The 12417-nt window shown below is 39.0% G+C and overlaps 1 protein-coding gene across 3 annotated transcripts in view; it reads right to left on the bottom strand.

Moving 5' to 3' along the window:
• LOC130089102 (contactin-4) overlaps positions 1–12417 on the bottom strand; it is a 97395-nt gene that overhangs the window by 81295 nt on the left and 3683 nt on the right. The gene's annotated exons all lie outside the window — the stretch shown is intronic.

The following is a 12417-nucleotide window of genomic DNA, read 5'->3' on the forward strand; positions in this document are numbered from 1 at the left end:
CTGAGCAGCAAGGTCAGCTCTTAGACTCATTCAGACTTACATTCACTACCTTAACTGTGTGAAGAAAAAAAAACAATTCACACAAGTTTGCACCAGATTTACATGGTTAAACCAGAGAGATTGCTTCTTTTACACTATTTTTGTTGTTGTAACAATGCAGGGGCGGAACTATAAAAATATTTATGGGGTGGCAAGAGGGGGGCAGGAATTTTTGAGGGGTGGCAACATGGCAGACGTATATATACTGAATTTAATCACAGTTAACACAGTTTGATGAGAAATCGTATGTATACACACTACAAAAGGGCATTATTTGTATCTGTTTTGTGGGGGGGGGGGTTTGAACTATACTAAGTTGAACTATACTCCACAGTTAACTCCCAAGAAGCTATAAGCTGCATACCGGTTTTTCCCATAGGATTTTGGGAAATCTATGGTGAGTGCAGAGTGCACCTCTGTCCCTCTAGGGGGGTTCGGGGGCATGCTCCCCCGTAAGAAAATTTTGTGCTTTTTAATGTTAAATTCATCAATCTGGTGCACTTTGAGAGTTCAAAATAAAGAGCTCCAACCCATATTCAGTGTGCAAATTGAACAAAGAAAAACTCAAAACTCTTTTTAGTTGTGATATAGTGTCTGTCTACATTACACTACTATATAATAATAGTTATAATATTATGGCCAGTCCAGCCCTGTGTGAGTATAAAGCCAGGGGTGCGTTTAGCTTTTGGAGCCAAGGTGTGCCGACCTTTTTTCCCTTTTTTATATATTATTTTGTTGAGCACCCAACAAGAATCAATTTATAGAATCAATTATATCATTTAAATACTACTAAGATCCATATTACTATCACACGAGCCAATGGCAATTAAATGCACGGATGCATAACGTTAGTCAGGTTAATGAATGAAATACAACTGTTTACGAACAGAAGATTGTACTGGACTCATGCTGCATACATACGCAATGACAATTATGCCTACTGTAAATATAGAGTTACAACTACGATTAGAGTTGTTAAATAAAATACCCTGTGAACATTCACACGTTTGCTTTATGATAGGCTAAAATTTATCTCCATAAATATTAAATAATATTTTCTTAATTCTGCGCATGTATTTTTACTTACTTACATCAATTGCTCGATCAATATTATTATCACATATTTTACATTTATATTTTTAACTGTACACAAACAACTTAATATAGCTAAGTTTGTGTATATTTTACACGTAGTAAAATACTGTAGGCTACTGCTTATAAACACCAGACAGATAATGATATATGAAACAGATGTTCTTTATTCATCTCACTTGCACAAAATAAATGCAGTAGTATAAAGCATAGAAACGCACAGGTGAAATACACTGAAAATGATATATGCATTTAAAAATTTGGTCGGGTTGAAAACTTATCTCTCTGGTAATGGAACTCGGTCGCTGTTGTCTCTTGCTCTCGCTGTCTCCCGCTCTCGCGGTCAGATCACCGGAAGTTTTCGCCGGAAGTATTTGCCCACACAATAAAGTACGAACGTCAACGGTCGTCATATTATGCACGGAGCGAATTCACTGCAGTCGGACATTGGAGATTCGCGTTCGTAAATTGTCAAATTGGCCATAACTTTTAATTCGTAGCTGCCAACTGGGGTGGCAGCAGGGGTGGCAAGGCTTTCTTTTAGGGTGGCATTTGCCACCCTATGCCACCCCGGTAGATCCGCCCCTGTAACAATGTACTTTCACTTTTCATGAATTTAATGCATCCTTGCTGTATTAATTTCTTTCAAAAAATATTTTTAAAAAAATCCAAAACTTTTAAGTTGTCCACCTTCTCTCTAATATCTCTGGACACATGCTGTGACTTTGTTGTCACATTTTCTAAGCTAATTACAAGAATAATGCAAATAACGCTAAGAATCTACAACAACTCTGAAGACTTAATTTAAAGTTAATCAGCCACAATATTGTTATAGTTATGTCTGTCCTATATCTGTTTTCCTGAGTTTTCCCCCGTCATTGTGTATTTGGTTCAGTCCTGTTCCCAGGTTTCCCGCTTCTCGTTAGTGTTCAGTTTATTCACCTGTGTTGAGTTGATTTGCCCCAGCTGTGCCTTGTTTCCCTATTCTGTTCTCTGTGTATTTTTACCCTGTGTTCTCCCTCATTCCTGGTCGGTTCTCGTTTGTGTATGGTGCGTTAATGTTACTGTATACTGTGTTAAAGTGAGTGTTCTTGATTAAATCCTGTTTATTCCTATTCTCCGGCTTCATCGTGCTTTCCAACCACCACACGTACCGGTAACAGAAGAACCGACCTTAAAAGAAAGAAGGTGACTTTCTTGTGGGTCTGCAGACGGACCCACAAGAAAGTAACAAGATGGGTATTTTCCTCAGCCCTTCCAACTCCAACAACTCGAAGCTGATCTGTTTCCAGGACGGACGGCACATCGAGGAGTATGTTGCCGAATTCCTGGAGCTCTCCGAAGGGGTAAGCTGGGCAGAAGAGGTCCAAAAGACCGTCTTTTGGTTTGGGTTAGATGATACCCTTTATCATCAAACTCCAGTGGCGGCATTCCCAGAATCATTTGCCCAGTACCTGGATCATGTGCTGTGGTTGAGTGGCTCACCCTTCACCGTAGGTGAGGTAGATGACATCGCCACTCAACCACCATCTCCAGCCATCTCCACCACGCCTACCGAGCCAGAGCTTCGCGTTACGCCTGCCGAGCCAGCGCTTCACGTTACGCCTGCCGAGCCAGAGCTTCACGTCACGCCTGCCGAGCCAGAGCTTCACGTCACGCCTGCCGAGCCAGAGCTTCACGTCACGGCTGCCGAGCCTGCGCATCACGTCAAGCCCGCCGTGCCAGTGGGAATTTTAGTGGAGTTTAAAGACTGGCTTATAGACTTTGACACTGAGCCAGGGTTTCTTCACGTCATCCCTGTTCAGCCTGAGCTTCCTGTCAGCCCTGACGAGCCTGAGCTTCCTGTCAGCCCTGACGAGCCTGAGCTTCCTGTCAGCCCTGACGAGCCTGAGCTTCAAGTCAGCCCTGCAGAGCCTTCTCCGCTGGTCCCGTCCAGCCCCGAGCCTGTCCCGGTCCCTGAGCACGTTCCTGAGCCTGTCACTCCCCAAGAAATAGGTCTCAGCCATGGCCACCCGAAGGGGCGTCTCCGCCATGGCCACCCAAAGGGTGTCTCCACCCTGGCCACCTGAAGGGGCGTCACCCTGGCCACCTGAAGGGGCGTCTCCACCCTGGCCACCGGAAGGGGCTTCTCCACCCTGGCCAGCTGCACAACCTGCTCCGCCCTGGAGGCTTACTGTTCCGGGAAAGCCACGCCCTCGTCAGCCTCCAGGGCGCCCACCCTCCCGCCCCTATTTGATGTTTATACGGCGTGGGGACACGCCTTTTCGAGGAGGGGTGTAATGTTATAGTTATGTCTGTCCTGTATCTGTTTTCCTGAGTTTTCCCCCGTCATTGTGTATTTGGTTCAGTTTTCCCGCTCCTCGTTAGTGTTCAGTTTATTCACCTGTGTTGAGTTGCCCCAGCTGTGCCTTGTTTCCCTATTCTGTTCTCTGTGTATTTTTACCCTGTGTTCTCCCTCATTCCTGGTCGGTTCTCGTTTGTGTATGGTGCGTTAATGTTATACTGTGTTAAAGTGAGTTCTCGATTAAATCCTGTTTATTCCTATTCTCCGGCTTCATCGTGCTTTCCAACCACCACACGTACCGGTGACAAACCAGTGTCCTCAGAAACACATAACCAGCACAGTGCTGAGTGAAAACCACAAGCACTTCACTTTCAAAGGTTTAAAATTAGTCCTTGAAATCATCTGGTTCTGGACAATAAACCGAAATCTAATCAACCCTGCTATTCTCAAACAACGAGATTGAGTTTCCACCATCATATTTTGCACTGCTAGCAGGAGGGAGCTCAGGTAACCCTCCTCATTACATTAACAGACACAACCAGTCTGCCCTGTAACTTATACATTATGCAAAGTGACAAGCATATTTGTTTGGGGCACATGGGACTGATATGTGTGTAGACGAAATTGCACTCGCTCAAGCCGAGACAGTATTTATAATTCATATCCTCTTGCTGTTTTACACCAACAAAAGATGAATGAGATTTTACTGCTTAGAATTAGATGAGGTCTAAAATCAACATTATATGAGACTCATTTACTCTAGCAGAGAGGAAGGATTATTGTTGGCAGACAATTATATAATTGAAACAGCATTTTTATTTCTGCTCCATTAATGGTGGTGGGGTTTAGCCCATGCTAAAAACCTCAATTATCTTGTTGTCAGTAACAGCCCACAAGGAAGCAATAGATGAAGGGTCGATGTAAGCTCGTAAGCATTTTAAGCACTTTGTGAATCACATAATGCATATTTAAACATGCAAAATGTGCAGACACATATAGTGCAAAATATACATTCGTGCTAATAAATCCAAGTAACTGCTCTTATAAAAGCAGCAGGGTACTGTTAAATCTAGAGCAGGCTAAGCTCACAGCTAAAGTCCCTCAAGCTATCATTAGCTGTTCACAGTTACTTTCAAACTGGTAAAAAAAAAAGGTGAAAATTAAGAATATATTGTAATATTTAATAGTGGTCTCTAACAGTCCTGCAACGATTCACTCAAAGCTTGGTATTCAAGCTGAGAACACAATCCTAAAAAAGCAAAAGTGCAGCAGCTTCCAGCAGTCTGTCTGTACACCCCAAGACTTTTCTTTCCTATATTGACATATTTCCTATTGAAACAGGTCACAGCTCTATAAAAAGCAGCTAGCCACTGCTGGTAGATGGCAGAAATACACATTCTGGCAGAAGAACAAGTTTTTCTATTGACAACCACTCATTTCTGTGTATTGTGACAAACTATTTTATAGAATAATATATGTTTTACCAGTGCCTGATTTTTTTCTTACGAACCGCACAAAAACACAAGATCAGTTGTTTGCCAAAATAAAAGCATGAGGATTTGGAATATTTAAATCTTGAGGGTTTGAAAGTAAAGAATTTGAGACATAAATAATATAATTGTTACTTGTAGTGTCAAATAAAATTGTTATTTATTATAATTATCAAATTATTAATTATATTAATTATTATTATTATCTCAGGGGGTACTTCAAGTAAATATCTTACATCTAAGGAGTTCAGTTTAGAAAACCTTGGCTTCTAAATCTTAAGCAAATGCTTAAGGATTTTTAGATAATTTAACAAAAAAAAAATTAAGAAAATAAATATTTGCAGTTCATATTTCATAGTGCTAAACAGCGATTCACAATATTACCAGCACCATATCAATTTTAGTGATTATAATTTATTTTTATGTAATCAGAAGTCAATTTTAGATTTTCTATTTTAGGATTTAGATAATTTAACCCTTTATGCAATTATGAATATTTTTTAAAGTGTCCTCTTTCTTCATCACCATCAATTTTAATATCAAATCCAATAGCAGCCATAACACATGACTAAAATGGCCAGTTAAACATTCAAGTGACACTCTGCCAGATAAACAATTTACCTCAGTGACTGATTCAAAACTGTCGAGTCTGCAAATGGAAATGTGATGAGTAGAAATTCGGACAATAACATTACGTTTCTGCTATGGCTGAAATTATGGTTCTTTCAAATTTGCCAGCACCATTTTAAGTCCCAACTACCTGTTTATGGCCATCTGAGAACTGGAATGATTGCACAGTAATCTGAAATGTGGTCAAGAATAAAACTAACAACGGAAGAGTGGTAAAAGTAAGTGTTTCATTAGTGAAGAGAATCTCACTTTCAACTGTCATTATTATTAGAGATATCTTCACTCTAGTTATCAGTGCACTCGTGGTGTTGTCGCCTCAGCCCTCAGTTTCTACACTGGCCCGTCCCCACTTTAATTTCTCCTTTAATAATTTTCTCCCTCTCACACGGGTAGATTATGGTCTAATTGGCAAACATTGGGCCGCATTCCATATAAAGGTAGATTGTAGCCTGCTCTCAAAAACTCCCACTCACCCATGAAAATTATCCCGTGGGAATCTCGTACAAGACTCGTCCTTTAGTACATCCACATTAAACCTGAGAACGAGTCTCTATCTGTGAGATTCTTTCAAGCACAAAATAATGAGCATCTACTCTGTGAAACCATGCTGAAAATGAGCCATCATCTCTACACCCCAGTGGAACCCATTGTCTCCAAGACCTTGTGCTCACGGACAATCCATCCTGGATCCAGCAACTTTTTCCAGATTTTATTACTGGAGTAGATCGTGGATCTCACCAGGGATCTAGAAGATCTCAACCCAGAAGCCAGTTATTAAGATTCTTGAGAGCCAAATCTAAATGATCTCCAGAGGTTGGCCGGACGTAACTCTTGTTTTTTCCGGCGTTACGAGTCAATATGTGCAATGCTAAGACAAATAAGCATAAGCACGTTAAGACGAATAGCATACTACCAGGTTCAGAGAACTTTAATATAGTTGAACATATTCAGGCAACGCCACAAGCAGTAGCAACTTCTCTCAGGGACAATACCAATGACAAAGTTGGTGTACAATAACCAATGTGTCCAATAAAGGGAGGAGGCACTTCCAACGAGGCGCTCCAAATGATTTATGGACTGCAATCGTAGGTCCATGTTGGGAAATCAGGATTCCCTTGCCAAGAACATTGTGTTCTGGTTCAATACCAGCTGGGGACTGCATTACGGCCACTATCTCTTAAGCAAAAAAAAGATCAGATTGTGATTTATGTACGTGAAGGTGCAGATGGCAGGACGGTAGATCCTTAGAATTACCCGTGTTTACAGGACACTTTCTACTAACCCAAAGCATTGCCAAAGATATGCCTGTTTCTATCGAAGAACAATTTTTGCAAGCTTTCAAAGCCTTTGCGTTGATCTTTTTTTCATTACACCTCAATGAAACCAAAATGCATAAATCAGAGGAATGAAGGCTACTACAAGGGTCTTGAACCAGAAGTGCTGGCAGCAACAGAAAGAGAAAGAAAAGCCTTTTCTTTTCACAAAGCCAAGCCTGTCATGCTTTTTGGCCACATTATGAATCCATTCCAGTGCAGAGAGAGAAAAAGGCTTTCTCAAACCGCTACAAACATAAACAAGCCGACTGCGTAGAAAACGAAGACACGTTGTGGCCCTGAAGATAAAGTTAAATCAATCACGCCAATGCAAGTGTAATAGAAAAAGACAGTTTAGAGGTTTGGAATAATCACAGATGTCATGAGTTATTTTTCACTTCGGTAGAACATTGTGTTGCTTTGGAAAATAAAGAGTGGAGACGTTTTGACGATAGAACAAGAGGGTGCAGATGAATGGAACACACAGGCGACAGCGAGAGATAGGCTTGAGACAATGTCAAAGACCATATGGCATATGAGATGTAGCCTTACTTCAATAACAAGTTGCAACACTATTGTGTTGAGAATGTACCGGTCTAACCAACCTGATCACTGTTATTCCTTCTAGCATAAACACACTTATTGTGTATGTAAATTAGGCTTATTATAGATATTTATTATAAATGATGTCCTTAGATTTGACTTTATTCTCACATTTCAGAGCTATTTGGTTCTTTTGTGTGTAATTAACCTTGTACAATTCCTACATATGAAAAGCATGAAATAAATAACATTTTTAAATGATCATAACTAAACTAAATGTTGAAGAACAACAATATAACTGGACTTTTAAAAGGGTTCTCTGGAGTCATTGATTCTGACTGGTCAATCGTGCCATTCAGTGGCAAATATTTCTGAAAAATTACCGTTTTCCAACTCAAATCGATATTTCATTGTTACAAAGCCTTGTATAAAGATTGATACTGTACAGTCCCCCTTCAAACCCCATTTTCTAAATCGCAGCATAAACAAATTGGATTTGAGCTTTACATTTTTGGCTGTGTTTGCAACATGGTTTGCACAATTCTTTTAGTGAATCTGGAGCTAAGACAACACAAACAGCATGTCCAAAGCATTGTCCTCCGTTTCCTTTTCAGCTGGCAAGTTAAAATAGCACCCTAAGACCATTGCTGCGACACTAATAGTCTCAACAATCCTCCTTACACACACACACACACACACACACACACACACACACATCTCCATCCTCTCTTACTGCGTTTCAGTGTGCAAATTCACTGATTGAATGATTAGCACTAAGAGGGACAGGCATCAGTTTATTGCAGATGTAAGCAGTCTATCAGAGAAACGGCTCATTAGAAATCTATTTAGTGTGCAGCTTTAATCATGAGAGTGACTCTTTAAATCTCTCTAACATGCGTTTCAGGACTTTTTCCAAAGCTATCGATTGAGATGTTGTATGCTAACCAAATTTGAGTTGATCATCTAATATTTTTTTCACTACTAAACAGGCAGGACTGATCAGATTTTAGCATCCAATTAACATGATGTAATTGTAATATATCATGCAAAAGTCAATTTGATAGCTTCCTGTTGATATCTCATTATCAGATGCCACAAGCAAAAGTTTTGATGTAAGTACACAGGGAAGCGTCCAGTTCATTTCTTGTGGGCTCTTTAATGGCTGTGGATATTGATCCATAAGTGCGGTCCATCGCTATAAGTGCTAATTTGCATCGTCTTTCAAAAAGACGGAAGATGGATTCAAATTAACCAATTCACTTAATAAATTAACCAATTCCGCTGTATTTTCTGTTTGTCATATGGTAACCGTAGACTGTAAACCGCCATGGGATTTGTGACATGATTTATTGTAAGCCCTGATTAGCTGGCTAAGTAAGAAAGATGTGCAGAACACAGAGACATTCATTCAATCACTTGTGGCCAACAGGAGGCCCTCTAACGTTTGGTGTCCCAAGCTTTTGAGTGGTTTGCTTGATGGTTCCAAAAAAAAAAAAATAATAATAATAATAATAATAATTTTCGCAAAACATGTCATTGGAAAGTTAAATAGTAGATATTAATATGATGAACTATTTCTCTTTTTCTCATTCATTGGTCACTTTTACATTTTTTATTTTATTTTTCAAAATCCTAAAAGCTTCAGTTTACGTCCAGGTTTGAGTTAGAAAGCCAGATTTTGCTTTTTAAGGGCTTTCAGCTATTTGATTTTTATATATATAAATAAATGTGCAAAGCAGATACATCTAATACACACATTGCTACACAAAATAACAGCTTTGACTTTAAGGGTACGTTTACACGACAACGATATGCTTAAAATGGTCAAAAGTTTGCGGTTTTCAGGCACCCAAAATGCTGTTGTCGTGTAAATGAACGACCAAAACGCATAAAAAGTTGTACGTTTTTAGTTGAAAACGGTGTTGTGTAAACCACATTACTCTATTTTTAGCTTATGAGGTACATCTTACCCCAGCAAACCAACAGCAACAGTGCTAACCATATGTGGACAGAAGACGACGATTTAAAAAGAATAAAAATACAAGGAAAAAGAAAAGAAGCCAATTCGGTCACACTTTAGATCTCACTATTAACTAACTATTATTAACTATGTATTTTGCCTCAATACACTCCTAAATAATTACTGCTTATTAAGTTAGTAAGGTAGTTGTTAAGTTTAGGTATTGGGTAGGATTAAGGGATGTAGAATAAGGTCATGCAGAATAGGGCATTAATATGTGCTTTATAAGTAGGCCTACTAATAAACAGCAATAATATGCATGCTAATAAGCAATTAGTTAATGGTGAGAATTGGACCCTAATTTAAAGTGTAACCGCCAATTCTTATAGACAGCCCGAGAATGCTTAGCCTACTTTACGGGTGTCTCTAATGCATTCTGTTTGTTCAAGCTCATGTGTAATGTTTCATTTATTTGCAACTTGGGTTTAAAAAAAAAAAAAAACAAGCAGTCACAGTCATATAATTAGAATGAATACACTCACTGTTGAGCATCATCAGATTGAGTCTATACCATTCCATTCAATCACATTATTTAACCGGCTCAAGTATCAAGTTCACAGCTTTTTTGCTGAATGCAGTAACTGTAATAAGCCAAGCAAAGACAAAGTTAAGCATATTCACTGGTGATGGAATATAATGCATTTCTTTTTCATTGCAATCTTACATTGTGTGTGTGTGTGTGCGTGTGTGTATACACTGCCTGGCCAAAAAGAATGCTATACGTTTGGCAACAGTTCTTCTAACCCTAATTGAGTGTGTTTTTCATTTCTTAAACAACCACGTAGGAAGACACATAATGGCCATATTCCAGGGTGAAAATGTCAAGATTCATCAGGCTCAGATAGTGAAAGAATGGTTGGGAGGGAGTATGAAGAATCGTAATAGTGAATAGCACATAACAGGCACAATATCGCTGTAAACATAGAATAATATGCGTCACATGATTAAACATGCATCATCGGTTTCATAATATACCTTTATTTTCACAATCCACACTAAAACGCAAAAACTGCATTTTCAAATTTATCCACTTTTCAAAAAACTTTGTTTTCGCAGGACAAAAACACTGTTTCAGTGTGGACGAAAGGCCAAAATGGAGAGAAAAAGGAGAGTTTTTAAACGAAAACATATTAGTGTGGACAAGGCAACCCACTGGCTAATCGATTTTGAAAACATGGTTTGCTCATCCCTAATGGCTACTTCATCAGTGAAGAAAAGAAAAAAGTACCAGTAAAGCAAATCATGACCAGACTAGCACCAGTCTACTTTGCAGAATGGATTCTGTAATTCAAGCCATGATGATGGTGGAATTTACCTCTACGGATATGGATTCTATCTCGATAAAGTATGTCAAATAGAGGCTCAGTGTCTTCATCACACACCACGCTGATTGATTTGGACATTTGGAGCCGAGTGGTAACATGGGGGAATCTCTGAAATGAATGAAGCCTCCCTTTTGCAATGGTACATTAAGCTATTTGCGGCAAGAGATGAAAAAAGTTAATACGAGACTAGCAGTTTTCCAACCGTTTCCTGTGGGATTTTTCTCAATTACATCCCTGTCGCTCCGCAGTGGAGTGAAGCTCAGAAATTTCATTCAGAGTTAATGTGATGTTAATACCTGTGCTGAAGATGACTGCATTACAAAAAGGTTGGGCGAATTAACCTACTCATAAAAATAGCACGCAGGTCTACTACACACATCCATTCCGATCCCCTGAAACGTGGCTAAGCTCGATGAGTCGTTTTGACTGGCATGACATTTTGACTGGCACATTCTTGATTTTTGTACATTGGAGAGGGACATGGGGATTGTGCTTTGTGAATGCTTTAGATCAAACTTGTCAGAACTCTTAACACAAACAGAACAATACAAATCAGTGTCATGCAGTTTGTGACAAGCACACTCTGATGGGATTACATTATGAATGGCCTTTGTTTGTTATACATCTAAAACATGCATAAAGTTTAAAAAGGGTCAGAGAAAACCCAGCCACAAAGGACATTTCAGTAACAGTTGTCGTGCTCCAGTAAATTCACTAGAAATGGAGGACTGAAACATGTATGAGTCCATGTTGTTGAACTTGAATGTTTAATAAAGATGCAGAGTGATTCATACTGCTGTATCACATAAAACACCATGGATGCGAGTCAACTGTTTAGCCAACAGCCATTCCCAACAAACAAAAAATACCATAGAATCTGCTTCCGGACAGAAGCTTTCAGATTGATTGCTAAAAAAAATATTTCCTTAAAAGCAATAAAACAAATGCAGTATATTCATTTCTTAACATTTTTCAAGTATATTTGTATGCAACATGACTTTTTTCCATTTGCCAAGTTTAATAACAAAAATAAACAAAGTTTGCAACTTAACTTTGTTTCTACTCATAATGCAATGTTAATTAAACAGGAAACTTTATAATCCTCTTAACATACATTATTTGCACTACAAATAATTAAGAAAGTCTTTCTTAAAAAAATTCCAAAGGCACACTTCCGGCTGTCACTGCCGGCTACGCATCCCAAAAATGAGCCGGTAAACTCTTTAAAGGTTGAAATGAGCCTCGCAAGCCTCTGAATAGTTGTTAGAGCGAAATCATTAGGCTTGAGGGAGAAATTTGCATGCAAATCTTAGAACCATTCTGTGGGTATATCCTTCAACTTGAACTTTACTTATGGACCCCTGAAGCAAGAGAGGCCATTGTGTGTGAGGAGTTACAAGATCTTCCGACTTTAATGGCCATACAAAACCAAAATTATGGCGAATATGGTGATAAATTCAAAACCAAATCTGTTGCAAGACCTCAAAAGCATTTTAGAACAGTAAATCCACTCGAGCCCACAGATATAAACTTGATTATGGTGCCATGGTTCTTTCCCCATACTTCACTGGTGCCATGCTAGTTTACTAGACTATTTCTACGCACGACAATTCCAATTAAATCGTTTTTTTCTGCATTATACTCCCAGATATCAGGGAAGATTTTGCAACCATTAAAAATG

The sequence above is a fragment of the Rhinichthys klamathensis genome, unplaced genomic scaffold (genome assembly GCF_029890125.1).
Source record: "Rhinichthys klamathensis goyatoka isolate OS25496 unplaced genomic scaffold, OSU_Roscu_1.1 h1tg000124l_1, whole genome shotgun sequence".
In the NCBI taxonomy this organism is placed as follows: Eukaryota; Metazoa; Chordata; class Actinopteri; order Cypriniformes; family Leuciscidae; genus Rhinichthys; species Rhinichthys klamathensis.